This window comes from Pinus tabuliformis, chromosome Q (assembly GCF_031772625.1).
Source record: "Pinus tabuliformis cultivar Carrire ecotype Pingquan chromosome Q, CPIR1, whole genome shotgun sequence".
NCBI lineage: Eukaryota > Viridiplantae > Streptophyta > Pinopsida > Pinales > Pinaceae > Pinus > Pinus tabuliformis.
In genome coordinates this window covers 548,826,932-548,844,265 of record NC_142296.1, presented here as the reverse complement: position 1 = coordinate 548,844,265, position 17,334 = coordinate 548,826,932, and positions in this window count along the sequence as shown.

Below are 17,334 nucleotides of genomic sequence, written 5' to 3'. Positions count from 1 at the left end.
GTGGTGTTGCCCTACCTTAAGGGTTTGATTAAAAGAGAATCATTTCTATCTTATTATTTCTGGGTATATTTGTATTATCTAATATTTTTGGATCATATCTATAACAAGTGGTATTAGAGCACTTTCTTGGGCAAAGTGGAGAATTTTTTTATTTTTTTTTGGCAGGAATTTTTTGGGTGGCTAGTTTGCGGATTAAATCTATACATTCTGGTGAAAAATCTACCGAATATAATTGCAGATATGACTTGTTGGTGAAAAGTACCCAATTTGAAAAAAAAAATCAACCGAATCGGAGTCTGGATGAGGGAGATATTGCTGATTTAAAAATCAATTGGGTTGCAGACATTTTTCATGGTGGCGATTTTGTGGAGCAGATCTATACGTTCTGGTGCAAAATCTGTAGAATCTAATTGCAGATCTAGATTGTTTGTGAAAAAATACCCAAGTTCAAAAAAAAAATCAGTCGAATCGGAGTTCGGATGAGGGAGATATCGCTGATTTAAAATCAGCGCTTTTTTCAGAATTTTTTTGTGACGGCGGGAGAGTTGCAGCACAGATCTGAAATTCCAGTGCCTAGATTGGGATTTCTACCACATGGGAAGATGCAGAATGGTTGTTCTATTTCTGAAAATAGTTCATAATAGGAATTCTAAGCAATATTGATGGAATTGTGGCCATTTCAAATTTTCACCAAGTAAGTGATTTGTTTTACAAACCTTCTTCATGGCTTATAACAGTAAGTTTTTTAAAGGACAATCTGATTGGACTTCTATTGAAAATTTTATAGCATATCATAAGTTGGACCATCCAGAGTGTTGGAAGGACAAAATAGGGTCTTATTTGAGAAATGACGCCGCTATGTGGTGACAATCACTTCACAATGAGTTTCTGAAGTTATGTAGCGCTGATGTAATAGAAGAACTACTTTTGGATGAATGGTTTCATACTAGAAAGGAAAAAACCAGAAAACCTAGTAAAGATTTTATTTTTACAGGAAAGATGGAAACCAAGAAACCTAAAGGTTATTTTCCGCTAGTATCTCCTTATCGCAGGTTCATGGATTGATTCAGAAGGAGAAGATCATTGTGTCTATAAATCCTAGTTGCAAGCAAAATCTTATAAGTGTTCATTTGGAAAAAATATTTCAAGTTCCAGCAAAACACATTGAAACCGCACAGATTGATATTGAGGATGTTCAAGTTTATAAAGATTTGAAGATTTCTATAGACTGTCAGGCCAGGGTAACTCCAGCTATTGATGAACGCAAGACAACTTGATATTTCACATTAGATAACAATTATTTATATACAAAAGAGACGGATCAGTTCATCTTCTAGATGACTGTCCGGCTTCACCTCATCCGTTTTGGATTAGGTGTCAACATTCCCCCCCTTAATCTGAAGGGATGTTGGTGAGTCCAAGCATCGTTCTGAATCTTTCAAGCTTTTCTCTTCCAAGCGCTTTGGTGAAGATGTCTGCAATTTGTTCGTTTGTGGAACAATGACGGAGATGGATTGTTTTGGCCTCAACATGATGTCGGATCAGATGATATTTAGTATTGATGTGCTTAGTACGATCATGGAACTTTGGATTTTTGGCCAACTTTATTGCAGATGTGTTATCAATCATGAGTGGAGTAGATTGTATTTGTTTTACTTGCAAATCTTCAAGAATTTTCCTGAGCCACACAATTTCTTTCGTTGCTTCAGCTGCTGCCACGTATTCTGCTTCTGTTGTGGAATCCGCTGGTACTGATTGTTTGCGTGATCTCCAGGAGACAGCTCCTGATCCAAGACTCATAGCATATCCTGAAGTAGATACCCCAGTTTCTTTGTCTCCATCGAAGTCTGAATCAGAGTATCCAATCAAGTTGAAGTCATCCACCTGTGTATACTTGATTCCAAGGTCTTGAGTTCCCTTCAAGTACCTTAGAACTCTTTTTGCAGCAGACCAATGTCCCTCACAAGGCTTTTGCATAAACCTGGAGAGGATTCCAACAGCAAATGAAATGTCTGGTCTGGTAGTAGTGAGGTAGATGAGACTTCCTACAAGCTGTCTATACCTTGTTGCATCCTCAAATTCCTTTCCTTCAGTAGATGTGAGCTTCAAGTTTTGTTCCATTGGAGTAGAAAGGGGATTGCACTCTGTCATGCCAAATCTGTATAACAAATCTCCAATGTATTTCTTTTGAGAAAGAAATATGGACTTTGGATGTTGGGTTACTTCAATGCCAAGATAGTAATGAACATAGCCCAAATCAGTCATTTCAAAAAAATTTCCTAATTCTTTCTTTATGGATGCAATATAGCTTTCATTGTTCCCTGTCATTAAAAGATCATCTACATATACCACAAGATATACAACTGTTTTGCCAACTTTCTTGACAAATAAAGTTGCATCATCAAGATCAAAATGTTTGAAGTTGAGTTTCAGAAGATGCTCAGTTAGTTTTTCATACCAGGCTCGTGGTGCTTGTTTGAGGCCATACAAGGACTTCACAAGTTTGCATACTTTGTGTTCATGTCCTTTCACAGCAAATCCTTCAAGCTGGGACATAAAAACATTCTCTTTTAGATCTCCATTCAAGAATGCAGTTTTTACATCCATTTGATGGACTTTCCAACCGTTCTGAGCAGCTAGTGCAAAGAGTGTCCGGATGGTGGCCCATTTTGCTGTGGGAGCAAAAGTTTCCTCGTAATCGACCCCTTCTTTCTGTGAAAAACCTTTTGCCACAAGCCTAGCTTTGTGCTTGTCAAGTGAGCCATCAGCTTTGTACTTGTTCTTGTAGACCCACTTGCAGCCAATTGGTTTGGTTCCAAATGGAGGATCAACCAGCTTCCAAGTGCCATTCTTTATGAGGGCATCATACTCCTTTCTCATTGCTTCTTTCCATTCATCATGAGAAGCAGCTTCTTTGAAGGAAGTTGGTTCAAAATCTGTAGACAAGTTCAATTCACAATCATAAGTAACATCCATATCAACAGGTGAATTAGAGTTATCTACATCACCTCCATCTTGTCGGTTTGAATTTCGGGTTCCTGTTTTTCCAATTTCATCCGGATGAACACTTTCAAGTGTCTTTGTCAGCCACTTTGGGGGACCTTTCTGAGATGGTCCAGGCTGTTCTGTTGATTGAGTTGGGTCTGAATCAAGATTGAGTCTCCCAATTCTATCAATTACATCACTTAAAGCATCATCCGTTGTTGGAGTGTCATGCAGGGGAGATTGTTCTTCAGAAGAAGATTCCACATGTTGATCTAGTATAGGAATCCCCCCTTCAAGATGTGGAATCTGATTATCAAACTCTTGAAATGATTTCTGTTTTGTGAATCTATCCAAGCGATCAAGTTGCCGCTCAACAACATTGTCAGATTTGGATGATTCAAGAAAAATGACATCTCTAGATAAAACAAACTTTTTATTTACTTCATCATAAAGGCGGTATGCTTTAGATGTGTTTGAATACCCCAGGAAGATACACTTACGACTTCTTGCATCAAGTTTGTTTCTATGTACCTTTGGTATTAAAGCATAACAGGTGGAACCAAATATCCTGAGATGTTTTACCGAAGGAACATGTCCATACCACAATTCATAAGGAGTCTTGTTTCTTATAGCACTAGATGGACATCTATTCTTTATATATGCAGCACATAGAACAGCATCAGCCCAAAACATTGTCTTTACATTTTTGAAGAAAAGCATAGATCGTACCATATTCAAAATTGTTCTGTTCATTCTTTCAGCTACACCATTCTGTTGAGGATTATAAGGCACAGTTGTTTGATGTTTAATCCCATGTTGGCGAAGATAGTGTTCAAATTCATTTGATGTATATTCTTTTCCATTATCAGTGCGAATAGACCCAATATGAGATTGTGCATCATTTTCAATCCACTTATGAAAATTCTTAAATGTTTGAAAAGCATCAGATTTGTTCTTCAATAAGTAAACCCAACACATTCTGGTGTAATCATCAATAAATGTCATGATATATTTATTTCCATTTGCAGAAGGAACAGGCATTGGACCACATAAATCTGAATGAATAAGTTCAAGCTTCCTATGTGCTCTTGAATGTGAATCATGAAAAGACTGTTTGCTATGCTTTCCTAGAATGCAAGCATCACATTGTTTATGTTTTCTAGGAATTGTAGGCAAACCAGCAACACCATTTTTCTTCAACAAGCGGAGACTATCATAGTTTAAATGCCCAAATCTAGCATGCCATAATAAACTTGATGGAAGTGTACATTCTTCATGATGAGAAATATATGAGAAATGCTGTGCATGAGCAGAGGTTCCTTGCAGTTTAAGGAGTCTTTCTTCTTCTATACCCCTCATGACAAGTGAGTGGTCAGATGCCTTTCTTACCTCAAGCTTGCCATCAAACATGTGAATGGAGTGACCTTGCTGGCGGATGTGAACCAGGGACAGCAAGTTTCTCTTCAGCTGTGGGAGATATAGAACATGATCCAGAAGAAAGTCTGGAAGACCAGGCAGTTTAAGCCTGATTGTGCCAAGCCCTGATGGCTTGATTTTTGACTGATCTGCAAAGTATACTGCTCCATCAACATTGTTAGTGAAATCTTCAAAGAAATCTCTTCTATGAGTCATATGACAGGTTGCTCCTGAATCAAGCAACCAGTCATTTTTCGAAGAAGCAAGTGAAGCATTAAACAAATCTTCATTTACTCCAATATTACATTGTGCCTCAATATAGTGTGCAGATTCGGGTGCTTTACCTTTGTCTGAGTCATCAGTTTTACCTTTCTGCTGATTTCTTCTCTGCTCAACTTTGTCCCATGGTAGCTTGCATGTAGAGGCATCATGTGATCCATTTCGTTTGCAGCGAATGCAATGCAGATCTGCCTTTTCTGCTTGAGGATGTCTGCCCCCCCTGCCTCTGAAGTATCTTCCTCTTCCTCTTCGTCCACCTCTTCCTCTTGTAGAATCTTGAGCAGGCTGCTTTTCTTTATGAGCAAGGCAAACAGTCTCTTCAGAAGATTCAGGGACTGTTTTCTTTCCAAAGGCTTTCTCTCTTTCAGCAAACTTTTTCACAAGAGTGTCAAAGGTTATATCTTTAAGATTTCCATTTGCTTGTAAAGACTCAAGATAGTTAGAGTAGGTAGGATAGAGTGCTTTGAGAAAGGCAATAAGAGAGATATCCAGCTCAACCTTAGTGGATTTAATGTCATGCACTATAGATTTTATTTCAGAAGCAAGAGTAAGAGGATCATTATTTTTCAGTTCAAGAGTGAAGAGTTTAATCATGAGCTGAACAACTTCAAGTGCAGAATGTGTATCATAGAGTTCTTTCAGCTTTTGTAAAGCTTCAAAGGCAGTGGAATAGGATGAAATATGACGACTTACTTCCTCATTTACAGATGCTGCGATCAATGCAAAGGCTTTGCTGTTCTTGTTTTCCCAAATGGCGAGTTCTTTGTCTGATGTGGGCTGCACAGGGTCTTTGTCTTCTTCTCCAACACACACTCCTTTCCACAGCTCATTGTAGATGAGGGTGTGTTTCACCATCCGAGACCATTCAGAATAGTTCTCCTTGCCAGTGAGAACTATTCCGACCATTGAAATGATTGAATGCATTCTGTGAAGAAGAGAAAAAAAAAAATCTCTGCCAAAAAACACTTCTGTTGAGAGAAAAAAATCCTTATATGATTGCCTTATGCAACAGTATATATATAACAAGGGTGCTCAATACACTGTTCACTGCTCAAAGACTGGTCACATATATGACTGTATTACTGTTTTAAAAAAAATAAGGATTCTCACTGCTTTTCCATATATCAATATCTGAGAAAAAAATAGCGCTCATATATATGACTGGTTACATATATCACTCCTGAACAAAAGATGGCGCATATATATATATCACTGCTTAGACACTCATATGAAAATCACTGTAAAAAAAAGGAGGGCGCTCATATACATATTACTTTTCACACATATTTCAATGTATATCACTGTTCTAGCCATAAAAAGGGCGCTCACATATCAATCTCGGCCTTGTCATTTACACAGGTGTCGGCCTTGTCTTCACGCCAACACAGTTCTGTCTTTAAATAAGGAAAACGCAGTCCACGGCTTCAAATAAAAAATGCAGTCACAGTCAATTAACAAGCAAGCACCGCGAGCTCTTCAAAGTTCCATCACAGATTACAAAAAAATATTTAATTCAGGTACCACACCAGCTATATTTGACAGAAATGTCACCGCCCTCGGGTTTCCATTCTCAATACCAACAGCCCAATAAAAAAAACAACAATACCAACACGGTTTTGCACAGTTTTACACTTGGGCGCACCCACATCATGGGTTCCAGTCTTCGGCAACGCAGTCATCACAGCTATACCATGTCACCATGTCGGCTAATCGAACTCACACCATGCTTTCAAATAGTTACGTTAACAACCATCCATCTGGTGAGGAACAGGCATTAAACGATGCCAATGTTTATGAAATGATGCCAAAACTTTACCGCAGGCTTATAAAAACTATACGCAGGCTTATAAACTATACCATGTCAGAGCAGGTTTATAAAATGATGCCAATATTCAAAACTATACCGCAATTTTTTTTGAAAAACGATACCACTGTTTTGAATACCACTGTTTTATCCAAAAACGATGCCGCAGTTCTGTATAGTCTTCAAACACAGCTTTTTTTTTATAACCTTCAAACGCAGTCTCCACCGTTCAGAACGTCAGGCACCACAGACTTCATTTGCTTTCCACGCTCACCGCACCAGGTCAGAACGCGCCAGGGCAGTCAGAGGCAGTGGATTCAGGCAAAGGGAATCACGTCAGAGAGCGCCAGGGCAGTCAGAGGCAGTGGATTCAGGCAAAGGGAATCACGTCAGAGGGGCAGCGGATTCAGAGGCAGAGCTGCTCTTAAGAGAGGAGTTACAACTAATTTAAGAAACCTGAGCTCTGATACCATGTCAGGCCAGGGTAACTCCAGCTATTGATGAACGCAAGACAACTTGATATTTCACATTAGATAACAATTATTTATATACAAAAGAGACGGATCAGTTCATCTTCTAGATGACTGTCCGGCTTCACCTCATCCGTTTTGGATTAGGTGTCAACATAGACAAGTATGTATTGCATTCTGATTTTTATGCTTCAGATATGGCTAATGAGGATGTTGTTTTGGGATACCCTTGGATGGAATCGGTAGGTATTATAAATATTAATGTGCAGAAGAAATTCCTGAAGCTCTGGTATACAAAGAAGAAAATTACATTACATGATATTTCCATCAATAAACAGGTAGAGTCTAAGGAGGTTGAAGCAGAAGATGTTCCAGGGACTGACATATCAGATGATGAGCCATTTATGGTCGACAACCAAACACAAAAATCAAACCTGGTAACAGAAAAATAGGTAGAGTCCAAGGAGGCTGAAGCAGAAAATGTTACATCGGATGAGGACTCAATGGTTGAAGTAATATTGGAAGATAAGAAACAATAGCAGGCACCACAACATGTACCAGATACCAATCAAGCTCCATTAGGTGGTGAATTAAAGAAAGATACACTGTTGGTTAACACTTCAGCATATCACCACCCACATCACCCCGTAAGAAAACAACCAACAAGATGGCAAAGAATTAACCATAGGGACAACAACCCCTGCATGACAGATAGAGAGGGGAAATGATCCACCTACTACGCATCAACACAGAAGATCCTCCAGCATCAACCTCCATCTCAAGCGAGCGAGGCACCAGCTAGATCGAGAGCTCACCTTTCTCTGGGATGGCTAGATGCATGTGCATGGTACCAGTGGAATACTCTTTTGAGTAGATCTGTTATGCTCTTAACCTGCAAGACGATACCGGAATACAGAATATGCGAAGAAATATACCTAGAACATAGAATAGTGAGAAACAACAGCAAGTATTTTATTATTCAGAAAGCAATGTTCACTTGCCTCTTCGAGGGGGCAACCTCCAATAGAGCAGATCTCGATTACAAAATAAGACACGATGCTCCTTGCAGGGAGTCTCTATCCTTTATATATGACTCATACATGCAATACCATGGATCAATACCATGGTTCTTTTTAATACCATCTATCTAATACCATGGCCCATTTGCAACTAACTTTGGTCCCGTCATTAATTGCGGGTTAACCACTTACAATTATTAATATGGGCTTTATTGACTCCTTACTTAACTATAAATATGACTCGATCCTACTACATAAATAAGGGGGTTAGGGTGGGACCCTAACATGCCCTCCCCCTTAAGAATAGCCTTGTCCTCAAGGCTGAAGCTACGGAAACTGCTGAAGAATAGTGGCTGGTTCCCAGGTTGCATCTTTCGGAGAGGTGTCTTTCCACTTGACGAGGACTTCCCTGATCATGCGGCCACGCAGGTGTCGTTCTCGTGTGTCTAGGACCTGTTTAGGTTGGAGCCAGATTGACCCTTCTTCATCCAATTCAGGTAGACTGGTTTCAATTCTACAATTGTTCCCAATCACTTTCTTGAGGCATGAGACATGGAAAACTGGATGGATTTTTGCAGTGGGTGGCAAAGCTAGCTTGTAGGCCACTTCTCCAATGCGCTGAAGTACTTGATATGGTCCGTAGAATTTTGGAGATAGTTTATGACAACCCTTTTCTTTGAGTGAAGTTTGCTTATATGGTTGCAGCCTCAAAAATACCTGATCCCCTTCTTGAAATTGGCGCTCTGAGCGATGCTGATCTACTTGTTGCTTCATGCAGTTTTGAGCTTGATGAAGATTCTCTCTAAGATGGGCGAGCATGGTTTTGCGGTTTTGTAGGAGTTGATCCACTGCTTGTACCTTGGAGCACCCCTTGATATAAGAAGTAGGGGAAGGAGGGATTTGACCATAAAATGGTTCATAGGGAGTCACTTTGGTGGTGGCATGATAGTTGGTGTTATACCACTATTCAGCTAGAGGCAACCACTGTACCCATAGATGTTGCTTTTCTGAAGTGAAACACCTAAGGTAGGTTTCCAGACATTTGTTGACGGCTTCAGCTTGACCATCCATTTGTGGATGATAGGAAGTACTGAGTTTTAGTTGGGTGCCTTGTACCCTGAAGAGTTCCTGCCAAAAATTACTGGTGAAGATCGGGTCACGATCAGACACAATAGAAGTGGGCATGCCATGCAATTTGAAGATCTGATCCATGAAAGATTGAGAGACCAAAGTCGGTGTAAACGGGTGGGGTAGGGTGCAAAAATGAGCATACTTAGAAAGTCGGTCCACAACCACCATGATGACTGACTTGTTTCCTGACTTTCGAAGACCTGTAATGAAATCCATAGAAACCTCTGTCCATATAGATGCCGGGATGGGCAACGATTGTAGTGTGCCTAGTGCTTTGACTATCTCCCCTTTGTGGCGTTGACAGATATCACATTCCGCTACAAAAGTAAGGATGTCCTTTTTCATGCCTGTCCAAAAAAATGATCTTCTAGTGCGAGCATATGTCTTCTGAAAGCCTGAATGTCCTGCAATGGGGGATGAGTGAAATTCTGCCAAAATGCGGCTTTTGAGGGTGGATGTTGGTGATATTACGACTCTGTCCTTGTAGCGAAGAATCTCATCTTGCCACGAGTAGCCCTTGGTGGAATTTGGATCCGCCTGCAATTGAGTAATGAGTTGGGAGAGCCAGGGATGTGAAAACCATTCCCTGCGAGCCTCTTCAATCCATTCTGGAATGGCAAGGGAAATTGCGAGCAGGGTACTTTCCTCCTCAAATTGGCGAGATAATGCATCTGCTACACTATTTTCGAGCCCTTTCTTGTAAATGATCTCATAATCATATCCCAGCATTTTGGCGAGCCATTTATTTTGTTGTGGGGAGGATAGGCATTGCTCCAAAAAATATTTAAGACTGTAATGGTCTATGCGGATTTGGAAACGTTGCCCCAGTAAGTAAGGTCGCCAGGTATCTACTACATATAAGATGGCCATCATTTCCTTCTCATAGGTAGATTGTCCCAAATTCCTCCCACTTAGTTGTTGGCTTGTGAAGGCCAAGGGTTGACCTTCCTGCATTAAGACTTCCCCAATACCTGTACCCGAAGCATTACATTCAATGACAAAAGATTTGGTGAAATCAGGTAGTGCTAAGACTGGAGTGGAACACATGGCATTTTTGAGAGCTGTAAATGCTTGTTGTGCATCATCATTCCAGAAGAATGAATTTTTCTTGAGGAGTTGAGTGAGGGGCTTCGCAATGCGACCATAATTGCGGAAAAATTTGCGATAATAGCTTGTGAGACCCAAAAATCCTCTCAGGCTCTTCAAGGTCTTAGGTTGAGGCCAATCCTGCATTGCCTGGATCTTTTTGGGGTCCACCTTGACACCTTCACGCCCCACAATGTGGCCCAAATACTCAACTTCTTCCATGCCAAAAGAACATTTGGACATCTTAACAAATAATTTATGCTTGCAGAGCAGTTGCAAGAGCAGATCTACATGCTAAAGATGTGCGGCCCAAGTGCAACTATAGATGAGGATGTCATCGAAGAAGACAAGGACAAATTTCCTGAGATATGGTTTGAGAAGGTGGTTCATAAGGCTCTGAAAAGTAGATGGGTCATTACAAAGACCGAATGGCATGACCAGGAACTCATAATGGCCTTCATGAGTTCTGAAAGCAGTCTTTGGAATCTCATCTTCCTTCATGCGAATTTGGTGGTAGCCTGAGCGAAGATCCAACTTAGTGAAGAATTGAGCCCCATTGGGTTCATCCAGCAAATCATCAACAACCGGGATGGGAAATGTATCTTTGACTGTCAACTTATTGAGGGCCCTGAAGTCTGGACACATCCACCATTCCCCATCTTTCTTGAGCACCATGACCACCGGTGATGAATAAGGACTAATGTTGGGACGAATGACACCTGCTTCCAAAAGTTCCTTGATTATTTTTTCTATTTCATTCTTTTGGGTGAACGGATATCTGTATGGGCGCACATTTGGTGGTTGGGCCCCTGGAACCAAGGTGATGCTATGATCATGTTCCCCTTGCGAGGGTGGAAGCTCATGAGGCTTGTCAAAGACTGGCAGATGGTTATTTAAAATCTGTTGCATCTCAAGATGAATCGGCAGAGAATTGGGTTCGACGGCCTGGATGGCATTAAATTGAGCTATAACTCCATGATGGCCCCTTTTTAGCAATTTTTCCATCCTATGTGAGCTGACGATAGAGGGAGCTCGCACCTGGAGTCCACGGAGGGTATGTGTGGAATTATTCTGCTTAAAGCTCATATATAACTCCTGGAAATCCATTGTGATTGGCCCAAGAGTGCGAAGCCATTCAGCACCGAGGACAATGTCGCACCCTCCCATGTGTATGGCAAACATGTGGGTCTTCAACTAATAATCCCCCATTTGAAGTTTGACATTTTCACAGTGGCCTTCACATTTCATTGTTCCCCCATCCGCAATTTGGACTTGGAAGTTAGAAACTGCTCGTACAAAACAATGCACTGCTTCTGCAACTTTTTGATGGATGAAATTATGTGTACTTCCACTATCAATCAAGACTACTACTGGGCGATGTTTAATAAAACCTCTGATTTGGAGAGTTTGAGGTGAAGAAATCCCTGCCAAAGCATGCAGCGAAATAACTGGTTCATCATGGACATTGTCCTTCTGGTTGTCCTCTTCTACCTCCTCCGGTTCCTCAAGTGGTGGGGCTTCCTCCGATGAGCTGTAATCAGTGGCATCAATTTGAAAAAATTTAGGCTCCTTGCATTTATGACCTGGGGAGTATTTTTCTTCACAGTAGTAACATAATCCTTGTTTTCTTCTTTCAGCTATTTCTGCAGGTGACACCTTTTGAACCTTAAGTGTTTGAGTCGTACTGTGAGCTTGTGGGGGGCGACCCTTGGTGGTGAAATGTGGGTGAATGGACTGGGCTGCTAACGCACGTTCCATGTTACGAGCTACCTTGCAAGCCTCCGACCATGTGGGAGGGTGGTGTAGTCGGATGTGGGCTTGTATGGCCTTTTTAAGACCGCTGATAAAACATTCCGTGTAGAACACATATGAGAGATCCCTAGTGCGGAAAGCTAAGGCTTCAAAGTCTGTAATATATTCATCCACTGTGCCAGTCTTTCGGAGCTTAGTGAGACGACCCAAAAAAAGAAGATTCCTTGTTAAAGCGCTCTGTAAGAGCTTTTTTGAAGGTGGCCCAAGTCAGAAAACTTCCATTACAACGTTGATGCCATTCCCACCATTGCCATCTTTCATTGTCCAAGTACATGCTCCCTACCATAAGCTGAGTCTCATTATCTAAGATGTTATTCAGATTGAAATACTGCTCCATTTGTGCTATCCATGTGGCCGGGTGAGAACCATCAAATTTATGCATATCCAACTTGGGAGGTCGCGGACGGGATTGTTGGTGGGTGCCCCAGAGGTGTAGAGAGTGGCTAGACTCACCCTCACTGTGTCCATTGCCAATATATGCCTCCTCGTAGGCTTCCTCCTTGCCCTTAAAGAGTGTGTTAGTTAGTCTGTCAAGCTAAGCTTGGAGGGCTTGCAAGGATTGTTCAAGTTTATCGATCTTCTCATTGGCCATAGCTTGCGCTCTAGTTTCTACCATGCACCAATCCGATGTACTTGAAATTTGGGACTGCCTGAATTTTTTTCACTCACACTTGAATGGTACACCTTGCTCAGCTCGTCGTCTTGATTCTTATGGGTTAGATCACCAATAAGTGCCCCGAGGGGTCTCAGACTTTTTTTTTGAAAACTCCTAACGGAGTTTTACTCCTTGCTTAGGAATACTGCAGTAGACGAATCCCCGAAATGTCAATGCTGCCAAAAGTCCTGTGAAAATCACGCCCCCGGTATAGGAACCCCACACAACTACTCAGATCTGTTGGATCTGAGAGATCTGAATGGCTGATCGGATAGCTCTGAGCGGCGACACCAATTGCTGCTGTGGATTTGATGGATCAGAAAGGCTGGTCTGCTAACTCGGAACTGCGGGACTGATGTCTGCTGCTGCTGCAACCCCACTTGTGAGATCTGATCTGGCAGATATTATGCATGATCCTGAGATAGAAAAGGGAACTATGGTCTCGAGGAGTGTCAGGTTCTACAGATCGCAATATACATAAGGGTCTGACAGTAGTACTCGGCCTAATGTTTCAGGGCTCTAACTAAGGAGGATCAACTGTGCCCTTAGCCGTACAACCCGACTACCCTATCATACGGGCGAGTAATCTCTCCAAGTGTTGTTCTCGGTGTACTGTAGTAGCAAGACGACTGACGGTTTATCTATGGCGAGGTTTCAAAGGAGCTAGGGGGCTTCTGATATACCCAGAGGGTACTTGGAAGACAGTCCGTGCGCGGTTCTGTCTAATGCGCTACTACTCGAAGGGGTACCCACAAGGGTTACAAGGGAGTCCAACAAGTGTGACCACCTCTTGTATTTCCTGTGTGCATGCCTCCCCAAATCTGCAGGTTTATGTGCTCAATGATAGATCCTGTGGTTTAAAGACGCTGGAACACGTCTCTAGCCAATTTTTTTTTTGCTAAGAAATGGAGATTCGACCGGCCCTGGAAAGAGCTCTGATACCACTTGTTATGCTCTTAACCTGCAAGATGATACCGGAATACAGAATATGCGAAGAAATTTACCCAGAACATAGAATAGTGAGAAACAACAACAAGTATTTTATTATTCAGAAAGCAATGTTCACTTGCCTCTTCGAGGGGGCAACCTCCAATAGAGCAGAGCTCGATTACAAAATAAGACACGATGCTCCTCGTAGGGAGTCTCTATCCTTTATATATGACTCATACATGCAATACCATGGATCAATACCATGGTTCTTATTAATACCATCTATCTAATACCATGGCCCATTTGCAACTAACTGTGGTCCCGTCATTAATTGCAGGTTAACCACTTACAATTATTAATATGAGCTTTATTGACTCCTTATTTAACTATAACCATGACTTGATCCTACTACATAAATAAGGGGGTTATGGTGGGACCCTAACAAGATCTTATTATTTGTGTTCTTCTCATGTTTCGGGGACGAAACATGTTAAGGGGGGTGGAATGTAGTATACCTAGGGGGGATAATATGGGGTAAAAAGGGAGGTACCCAAGGGAATAATGTAATAATGGGATGAGCCACAGTAATAAATAAGGTGGTTAACCCATATCATGTAAGGGACCACAAGTAGTTAGCAATAATGTAATAAGCCCATGGTATTAGATAGATGGTATTGAGGGAACCATGGTAATGACCCATGGTATTGTATGTATGAGGCTTAGATAGATGGTATTGAGGGAACCATGGTAATGACCCATGGTATTGTATGTATGAGGCCTATATATAGGTTAGAGACTCCCCATTGAGGGATGCCAAAGGATTATTGTACGAACATGCATATGGCTTGTGGAGTGTTCTCCTTCCCTAAGGAGTGAATGTATGGTGTTGCCCTACCTTAAGGGTTTGATTAATAGATAAGCATTTCTATCTATTTCTATCTTTCTATTTCTGGGTATATTTGTATTATCTTTTATTTTTGGATTAGATCTATAACATGTGTTGAATAGGAAAAATAGGTTTTGTACTCAAGCAAAAAAAAAATAACCCCAAAAAATGTCATTTAATGCCTCAAACAACTTTTGGAAGGTTCCAAACCCCAATTTCACAAATTGGGTCATGATGGTAAAAATGGTCCTATGAGTTGATTTCTCCATTTTTTCCACTCTAAAAGCATAAATATGGATGAAAAACAATATAATGATCCAATCTGGATCACACCTCCCGATTTTGAGAGGATTTTTGTCCCCAAAATCTTCTACTAAATGAGGTAAGGAAAAATTTCCTCCACTTTCTCTTAGGTTTACCATTTAGCCTAACATGGAAGTTGTCCTTTCAACCAATCTACCAAATGCCATGATGCCACTATCTTGTAGTTTTGGACCTCTTCTGCAAAACTATATCTTATGTCAACTCTACATGAGCATTTGGTGCCAAATCCTCTGCATAAGGTATGACCTGTTCCTCTTGTTAATTTTGTAGCTTAGGGACAAACTCCCTCCTTTGGACAATCTTCCTCATCAAGAAAGACCTCTCCTAGTCCTTGGAAGAATTTAATTTGGTTAAGGAAAATTGTATGTTTAGGGAGGAAACCCACATGTGCACAAAAGTACAGGTCGACTTTAAAGAGAAATTGGACACCCTTGGAAGCATATAAATACAAGTCAAGTTAACCTCATTTGGATATCATCATCGATCATATTCTTCTCTATTCGTTGGATTGGTTTGTACAAGTCTAAAATTGGTTTGTAAAAGTCCAAAATTGTAGGGTCTGAGCTCACACGTGCGAAAAGAAGATTTTTTTCTTGAGCCACAAGGTTGGTTTGAGTGAGATTAGATCATTATATTGTTTGTCATCCATCTTGATGCATTTGGATTGGAAAAAGTGGAGGAATTAGCTCATAGGAGCATTTTTACTGGTGAGACCCAATTTGGACAAACAGGGTCTGAAACCTTTCGGGAGCATTTTGAGGAATCAAACAATGTTTTTTGGGGGTAAAATTTTTCCACCCTAGTGCAACACTAGTTTATATTGTTCTACACAAAGATATTTCCAACGGTACAAGAAGCGCGTCAATCGAAGTTTGTATGCAAAATTTATGCCACTAAGAAGTTGACCTTTATGTTTTCACACATATATTTGGAGAGGATGCCACGTCATCCCCCATTATTCATGGAAAAGAGGTTAGCCACATGTTTTTTATGTAGAAGACTCTAAAAGAGTCTATATTTCAACTCTATTTAAGAGTTGGTGTAGTCAAAATTAACCACTAGTAGGTTACCGGGCTGTGTTATAACTGGGCTAACAAGAGGAAGAGGCATTCCATTCTTTCGAGAGCATTTTGTTCCATAGCTAAGCAAATATAGACAAGAGAAATATGAGGTAGAGCAAACAGAGAGGATCTGTGCACTGTAACATCCCACGGGCCACAGGCATTACTTCTTTGTACCTGCAACCATATTTCAGATAAAGAAAAAGAGCGAAATGAACTCATCTTCCAGTTGGGTTTTCTATCAAAAGGTTTTCCCACAAAGCATATCTTGTGTCTTATGTATGTGTGTGAGATTATTTTTTCATTTTCTACTTTTCTACATAATTTTCATTCGCATGCATGCACTAATTATAGTTAAACCTGCAAATCTTAAAGTTCAATAAAATTGTAATAATGTAGATTCTCATATTTGTAATAAAATATTATCAGATTTGTTGTGACGAACTGTCCAGTGGACTATCCACGACAGTTTACAGATCATGGTTCATGGAAATCTCAGCTGAATCTGCTCGCTTGATAGGGTATTCCCTGCGGCTGGAGAACTTCAACCACACACATTGTCAATGGGTTCATGCGACTGTGATTTTGACCTAAATTTTGTTGACCCTTGACAATAGACTTCAGAGATTTTGATTTTGGTCAGATTTGTCTACAGGGCTCATCTATTGGATATTGTATGGTTGGCTTTGGGATTGACTTTTCCTCGTGATTGATTAATTGGAACATTGTACTCTCTTTTCTGAACATTTTATGACAATCTAATAAAAAGAATAATTTGAAAGGGTTTTCCCCGTCGTGGGTATTTCCCTAATCTTTGACCAAATCCTTGTGTCTCTTATTTCTATTGATTGTCTTCTACTTTCTATTGCATTTATTGTTCTATCTACAATTGTTATTGATCATTGGGAGATTAAATTGTGTTGAAAGATTACTAATTAAAGAAAATAATTGTGGAAAAATAGCACCTCTTCTTGATCCAACATGGAAGGATCATAGAGTTTCATATTCTCTACATTCACAACTAAGTAAATCTACATGTATGGGGGTAGGCTGAGTTTATAGGAATTATCTCCAACCTTTTCTAATATCCTAAAGGGACCATATCACAAAGCCTTGATTTTCTTACCAAGACCTTGTAGCTTCTCCTTGTTCAACGATAATCATACTCTATCTCCCACCTTGAACGAATTTTTTGTTCTATGTTGGTCATACTTGGCCTTGTATTTTTTCTGTGACTAATGCAGTGTTTCATGTACCTGTATGTGGATCTGCCTAATCTTCTAAAAAAAAATTGTTGTCATTAATCCATCCTTATAATATCCTCCATCACTTCTCCTTATTTCCCATATGGAATATCCAAAGGCAAAGGTGGAAAATATCCAAACAAGTTTCAAATGGGGACTTACTAGTAGAAGCGTGGACTACTCTATTATAAACATATTTTATATATACCAAATTTTCATCCTAGGTATTAGG